Source organism: Oxyura jamaicensis, chromosome 10 (assembly GCF_011077185.1).
Source record: "Oxyura jamaicensis isolate SHBP4307 breed ruddy duck chromosome 10, BPBGC_Ojam_1.0, whole genome shotgun sequence".
NCBI lineage: Eukaryota > Metazoa > Chordata > Aves > Anseriformes > Anatidae > Oxyura > Oxyura jamaicensis.
In genome coordinates, this window is record NC_048902.1 from 5894754 (window position 1) to 5903070 (window position 8317).

General features: G+C 41.3%; 1 protein-coding gene across 3 annotated transcripts in view; it reads right to left on the minus strand.

Moving 5' to 3' along the window:
* OTUD7A (OTU deubiquitinase 7A) overlaps positions 1-7835 on the minus strand; it is a 114023-nt gene extending 106188 nt beyond the window's left edge. For all 3 annotated transcript variants that reach the window (XM_035336015.1, XM_035336013.1, XM_035336014.1), the window contains exon 1: positions 7651-7835. The gene's annotated coding sequence lies outside the window, so the exon portion shown is untranslated. The remainder of the gene's footprint in view (positions 1-7650) is intronic.
* Between the last annotated feature and the right edge of the window lie 482 nt (positions 7836-8317).

Consider the following 8317-nt stretch of genomic DNA (forward strand, 5'->3'; position numbering starts at 1 on the left):
AAACCTTGCAACTTTTCAATCAACAAAGAATCATCTTACCAAATTGCATATACTTTATCCATGTAAATTTATTTAACATTAACCTCATGGCCTCTGCTGAAGGACCACTGCATTATATATTACTTCTCTTAATTTGTGCTGAAGGGAAGTCCCTCTCCATCTCTTTACTCAGCTGTACTTGTAGAACTGATGAGTGCACAATTTTGCCTGAATCTTTTCCACATGTTAACTTTACCTACATCTTGCATATTCTCACATTAACCGTGTTGGAATTGCATACATCTGCCTTTCCTTTATACTCTACCCTTCCTTTAATTCATCTGTACTTTTCCTGAGACAAAGATGGAAAGAGTTATTTAGAGAGATACGGGAGGTGATTTCATTGTTTTATGCTTAATTACAGTTTGCCAAATCAATGCTCTCTTTACACTAAAATCTTCTCCTCCTATTACCACAGTGTTATTTAATACACCTTTATGTCCTCCTTTTCCCACATATTGACAATGTAACAGCTCCAAGACCTAATACAGAAACTACTGGAATATTAAATACTCTCAGGTGAGAGATAGGCAAGTTTCTGGAAAGCAGTGGTAAATCTGACAATAAGTATTCCTGACCTGTCTACTTCCAGCACTTCAGCCTGGATTCTGCTCTCACATAAGCACGTTATTCTGATTAGAGCATGTGCTGTCTTACCTGTATCTAAGTGCAGCATTTTATAGCCTGCATTTCCTTCTACAGCTTGCTACTTACTACAAACCAAATCAAAATAATCAGCTTGAGTTTACCACCATCAAGTATCCTCTAAACTGATCTCAGTGCTGACAAGGAAAACTATTTAACACATGACAGAAGCTCCTTGGCAGTACCTTAGAAATTCTGAAGGCAATATAAGCGTTTTCACAGAAGCTTAATGAGTATGTCTCGCTAGATATATATCTGGCATCACTCCCTCCTGTCCTTGCTCAAAAATTTCCAATAGCATATAAGCACCTGATATAGTTGCTCACGGGTAAGAGAGAAATGACTCATTCCAACCAAGAGACAGAACAACCCAAGCCAGGGACTGTTTCAGGTACTTTGTTTCTTGTTGTAATAGATCTCAAAAGAGAAGGAAAAAGATGGCCAAGTAGAGACACTGTCCACTCTATGTTCTTACTTGGCATTCTTGTATTTAATACAAAGATAAATATACAGTAAACATGTTATTAATTGATAGCTGGCTTCAAACTACATCTAATTAGGAAGTGGTTAATCATTCATCTCAAATTTTCTTACCACGTATGTCACTTAAAGCAAATGATATGTCTTACATTTTAGAAATTATCTCACTGAAACACTGAGATTTACACAGCAGCACCTTTCGGCAAGTAGCAACTCAAAATCAGCACTTACCAGCAACCTCCCTGCCTTGTTAAGCAATTCTGAAAGATAGACAAAGATTCTGTAGTCTTGGGCCTTGATGTATGCTAATCAGGACAATTTCTAAGTTCCGGGCCTTCCAGAGTAGCTTCCTATGACATCCTAACCTGCTTATAGACTGAGATAAGATTCAGTTCATGATTTGCATAGTTCAAGATAGAAAAACCCCTTTACAATGTCATGTTCCCAAATTAAAGCTCTGTTGTTACTGTACTTGGAGCTCTACCATTCTTTGCTGAAAGAGTGTTTTTGAAGAAAATGATACCTACTGTACTATTTAGAAAGTAATTACAGTAAAAGAGGGTACCGTGACTTAACAACAAAAATCAATACTGCAAGAAAAGGCTTCTAGTCCAGTGTCCTTGTTCCTGAGACTAGAAGGAGATGGTGTAATGACTGAATTGTCAGTCACTCATGCATTCAATATTTAGACAGGACCAATACAATAACCTTAGCCTGGTTTGCCATGTAACACAGAGCAAAGGAATTCATTCAATAATTTGCTCATAAGGAATATAAACACCAGCAGAATTCCTGTGAAGATGCTGAAAAATAAAAGGCAGAAAAATGGAGATTTTTTTCATTCAGACTTCCTAATAGGCAATGATTATTTTACCAGTTTCTATGGTACCATCACCATGGCAGCTAGCCATTTTAATCAAAGGCATTAGAACATGTTCCTGATAACATCATAGCAATGGCTTAGAAATATATTGCATCTCCTGGCCATATGCAGCAGGAACAACTTTGTAAATTTCCATATGACAGAGGTCACTAAAGGCATCAGCAGTCATCAGGATTAGAAATTTGATATTTCAAGCATCTAATAATGAACAAGTTCTCAGTGTTCCTTTTTCTAATACTAAAAACAATACTGGAAGTATAACCATTGTGACAGAAATGAGAATCAAAATTAATTATTTCTCAGCTAGCTCACTTTCTACATGGGCTTTGTCCTTTCTTTGATTAACTAGTCAATACATATGATTACTCAGTAGATCCCAAGAGAATGTGCAAGCAAAAAAAAAAAAAAAAAGTCACCACAGAGCACTGAGTAACTGCAAAATACTGGCAGATAAAAATAGCTACTTTACTCTTGCATTAAAAAACAAAACAAACAAACAAAAACATATGCTGTTCCTTGTACAGGTTAGATGGTATTAAAATGGTATCAAATCACTGCATACAAGATTGAAATCATGATCCAAGGGCATAACTCAGTGTTCTAACTGATCAAACTCTAAACATACAATGTGAAATTTAATTAATAGTATATTCAGTAGAATTAATATTTGGCAAATATAAACTTTCTGAAAAAAAATAAATAAATCAAAAATACTTGCAACAACCGAATTCTTACATTTTCTACCTTAAATAATCAGTTCTGCACTTCAACATTTTAATGCAACTTTTCACCAGTTTCTTACAAGTACAGGACAACAAAAGTGAGTAATGATTTTAGGAATCCTCTTCAAACTATCAAACAATTTAAGCTAAGAAAGAGGAATGGACATCCTTGTACATCATCTGTAAAGCAACAAAAATAAGCAATGTTCATATATGTAATCTTGTTCTGAAAGCTTACAGTATCCAAAAGGTCTGAGCCAAAGACATTACATTTAAAAATAACTAATTCTAAAACCAAGACATAATGCAGAAAGACTTGACTCTTGTGAGTTACAAGCTAAAGGAAAGCAAATTTACGTCAACGTTTAATGCTGTACTCAAGAATGTAGGGTGAAAGCAAACCTCAGCACTAAATACTAAACTATAATAAATACTAAACAGGACAATAAGCTGTCTAAAATACAGGGTTGGGCCAAACAGGGAGAAAAAAGAACAGTTTGAGGATAAAAAGCCAAGTGATCCTTTCCTAATTCCGCCAAAACAAAATGACGTGCAGAGTTGATATTTGGCACTTCACTTTTCACATAGATGTACAAGAATTCACATAAGGAGACTGAACATTCTGCCAGCTAGGGCTGGAAAATAAAATTGTCTTTTATGAAACAAATAACAACCCACCACTTCTCCTATAAATGACATAAGAAATTTTCAAACTATCTTAAAGTTAAATTCTTGTCCTGAGATTTCTGATTCTTTTCAAACTAAAATGTATTTCAAAATGCTGAGAAACTCTAAAATGTTAAATGAATTTATAAACCCTATAATTCAAGCTAACAAGCATGTCCAACAAAGAATTATGTTATTTACTTCAGAAATAGACCTTGTTTTTAGAACAACTGAAAAGACTGAATTGACACTATTTAGACATAAAACCGGGGTTTATAACATTTATAAGCTGAATTAAATATTCAACAATCTCTCTACTTCAAGCCTAAAGCTTTCCCAAGAGTCCACCCAAGAGATATTTAATAAGATAAGTACAGTAATGTCAATAATGTTTTGCAGCAAAACAATACAGCACAGAACTATGACTAAAAATCACTGGTATAAACACGTCCTAAAATAGACAGCATTGACCTCAAATAAAGGAATAGCAAAACTCTGAAGTCAACTGAGAAAAAGACTTGACATTAATCACAATTGGGTTTGTCTCTTCAAACTACCTAATCAAAAATACTCATTACCCATTCAATTGTGTTTCGAGAACAATGGAAAATAGAACTAACTGTACATCAAATCTCCCGTATCTCCAGCCTCTCCATGATCATCAATTTTCCCATTTTATTCCCTTGAGTCAGTATTTGGGAAAGGACAACAAAAGAAAAAGAAAATATGAAATAGAAAATATTTGATGATGAAGTAGTTGTATTGTTACACTTACATGCACACACTAATTAATCTGCCTTTATAATAAAAAATTAATTACTAGCAAGGAACTGCAAACAGTGATGCCATCTTAACTGGGGACACTTGGCTTCCTCAGTTGTGCCACGCACCATCTTAGCAAACCAACAATAAAGAAATACAAAAAGGTGCTTTGGGACATCCATGCAACTTTATATCCCACTTGAATGGGTAAAATTCTACTCTTACATACAAGACTCTCCTGCCGAATTTTCAGATCACCTATCCAGGCAGGTTAATCTCAAAATTTTGTCCATTCGGAAACGCTGATTAATTTGTTCAGAAGGTCTGCACACTGTTTACCTCTATGCTTTGGTACAAACGTCCATGAATGCATCTGTGTGCCTGTGCAGTGCATACTGGGGACATCGCAACTATAAATGAACCAAACTAAAACATTTTCAAGAAAAAGCCTTTTCTGTTTCTTTCAGTCTTCAATCTAATGGCAGTTGCACTTGACATCTTAAGGGATTACCACTTCCTTAACTGTTTTTTTTTGCTTAATAGCAAAAGGTATTTTATAAAAATAAAATATATGTATTTTAATAAAATATCCAAAGATTTTATACAATTCAAGTCAAAAGAATATTCAGATTTCATGATGGTTTTGGGAATGTAGAATATATTAAGCTGAAGGAGACTTCATTGAATACAGTAAGATCTGAGGTCTAGATTACCTGATGATAAGTATTCTGCAAGTTCTTTTAGTCCTTTCCCACTTCCAACTCCAACTTTCCTCTCCAGCAATACTTAACTATGTGGGACTATCTCGCCACAGCTGTTTTCTTCCTCCAAAGGCTACAGAAGTTAGTGTCTCTTAAGGCAATAATGATATACATATTTTAAAATTCTTATGTGTCTAAGATGTAAGCAGAATTTAAAATGTAGTGAAATACTATTTATTTTCCCAAACACAGACATGATATCAAAGGACTCATACAAGACTCTAAACATGAAGACATCACAGTTATTAGATTTAAAACATAGAGTTTTAAAATATAATTTGATATTCTACATATAGTCCTTTGGCTAAAGGAAACAGATTCTTTATTTTTTCTAGCAAGTAACACGCAGGGCAATGAATAGCACAATGGTTGCGTTGGTAAGATCTGAGTCAGCATTCACACACCTGCCCACATAAGGCTCTGCAAAACTCCTGACCTAGAGACCCATTCACTGAAAGTCTCTTCAGTCCCTGGCCTTTTTGCTTAATCTGCCAACATGACGACACAGGACATCTGCCAGGGGCAAGGAAAGATGCAGAGGCAGACTTACTAAGTACCTTCCCCACCTGCTCATTCCATGCTTACTTGAAATCTACAACAGTTGTTATCGCCCTTATTTGAATTTATACAGGTAAACCAAGATCCAAGTCTTCTAGATCCCACCTGCAAAGAAAATTACCTTTTTCAAAAATAGATACTACGTTATGATTAATCATATTTTAAGTATATATGAACACACTCACATATATAAATGAAGTTACTGGTCTATTATGTGATCCTTAAACAGCCTCAAACACTAAATATTTAATATTTTGTACATGAATTAAGCTGTCCTGAGAATGACTGAGCTTCTTGTAAACCAGAAACATAAAAATATAATGTCACAAAAGAACAAGACTCACAAAAAAAATAATAATCATTTATATTCTGTCATATCATCATTGCTGATCTGTGCATTTCCATATGGGTGCTATACTGCACCCTACATATACTCCACACTACAACTCATGTTACAGCCTTATCAAAAGGATATGGGTTATAGGATGTAACAGAAGGCATCCCAAAGCAAGGCAGGCATCAATATTGAGCTGTACTTCACGCTCAAGTGGGGAAACTCCAGCGTGCCCTTGTGAGAGCAGCACATGCACACCTGGGCAAAATCTGGCCTTCATCCACAGAAGGGAGTCCATTTAGACAATTCACATCAACAGCAGGAAATGGAGACAGATCCAGCCTCAACTGCTATCACACTCATTATAACAACAGATTATAAATAACAAAACAATATTTTTCCTACCAAGCGTACTTTCAATTCCAGAAGCTCAAATATAATTTCCTTTAAATCTGTGCTGTAGTAACCTCTCCTAAAGTCAATGTCATCTGTAAGGACTGAGTTAGGATAAAATGTGGGCCAAATTTATCAGACGTTAGCTTCCTTTGGATACAAAGTTTAAAACATTGTTTCATCCTGTGTGTGATTTGAGCTGTGTCCAGCAGCATATTTTCAACCATTCCAGTGCAAAATACTTGCCCTGATCATCAGTTTCAAGAATTTGTCTGATATGGTGAAGGTCAAACAGGAAGAAACCTTTCACACTTTTTGTTCACACATAAATTTGTTTCTACATGCTAGACATTGTAACGCTGATCAGGCCTGAGGAGAGAAGCCTCAAGAGTTTGTTAAAATACAACACCATTAGCGTTGGCCAATGTCAAGGTACATTTAAGGGACAACAGAAGACATCGATTCCCTCTTGCAGCGTGGATCTGTGTACGTCCACGTAGCCACGAGCATTGTGGTGTGTGCATGGTAGCGACCAGCAGTGAGGAACTTATTTTAACAGAAGTACAGCAAAAGTAGTCAACAATTTATTCTTTTATTTTCAGCACTGGCTCATGAGGGGTTCTGCACCGTTATTTCAGATGGATAATAACGAGCTCCAGAAAGAGCTTAAAACAGGCATATTCCTACAACCTCCAGGGTGAGCGTAGGGGTAGACAGCTTTTAAAATTTAGCTTATGTAAGGTCGTGTGCCTCGCTGCATTATGTTTCATATGCACATTCTATCTCACTGCACCGTGTCACACCCCGCAAACTCCGAATGACCGTTAATCGCCCAGACCCTGACAGATTCCCCTCCGTAGCTGTACCTTTCAGAGGCAGCACACATACCACCAGCACTCTCAACACCTCCCTGACAGAGGCCGATCCCCCCAAAGCCCTGACAGGGCTGGGGAACAGGAGGCGATGCCACCTGCCCAAAGCGGCCTCCTGCCCGAGCAGGACCGGCCCAGCCGGCCAGGGCGCGGGCTCCTGTGCTGAGATAAAGCCCCGAATGCAGAAGCAGAGCCGGGGCGAGAGCCTGCAATGCAGAAACCCTTCCCGGAGCTCAGCAGCGAGCTGGGGGGGCCGGGGCGGCGGCAGGGGCGGCAGACCTGCCCACCTCCCCACCTCCCCGCCCCAGCGGCACGGGGAGGGGGCCCCAGCGCCCGGCTTTGCCCTTAGCGGCACGGCTGAGGGCACGCAGCGGGAGCTCCTGCGGCCGGGCGAGGCAAGGGCAGCCCGCGGGCAAGGGCAGCGCTGCGGGCCGGGCCGAGCCGGGCCGGGCACACCTGGGCCACCTGCCGCTGCACGGCACCGGGGAGCGGAGGAGGAGGACGAAGAGGGTGAGGAGGGAGAAGCAGCCCTTACCTGCCGCCGCTGCTCCTCCCGCAAGCCCTCACTAACCCAGCTCCATCTTCCTCCGGCCGGGGCGGGGGCGGGAGGGGGGGGGGGGGGGGGGGGAAATCTCCCAGCCGCTGCCGTCCCCCAGCTGCTGCCTTCCGTCACCGCTGTCCCCCCGCCCGCGCTGCCCGGCGGAGCGGCCGCCCCTCGGCCGGCCTGCAGTGAGGCGGGAGGGAGGCGGGGGGCGGGCCGCCGGAGCCGCCTCCTCCCATGCAGTGCCCGGCCGCAGGGCCCGCCCCGGCCCGCCCCAGCACAACGCTGCGGCCTCGCCGCGGCACCGGGCCGCCGCCGCCACCCGCCCCGGCCCGGGGAAGGGGGAACAAGGGGGAAGGAGGAGCCCCGGCCTGCCGCCTGCCCGCCGGGGCCGCCCCCACACAAGCTGCGTTTGGCCCGGCGGCTGCTCTCCCGTGCCTTCTGCCACGATGCTTCGCGCGTTTGCTCGAGGGATGGCACCGGAGTTTACTTCAGCCTGCGGTAACTTCTCCGTTAGCCTGGCTCCTGCTCCTCCCTGTGTCCGCGGGTGTATTCCACCTCACTCGGCTAAAGCTACCTGCCCCGCATCAAAGCGATCTTGCACTTACACTGGCGTTGAAAAGGAAACGGGTTAAGGGCTGTCTCTCGACTCACCTGAGCA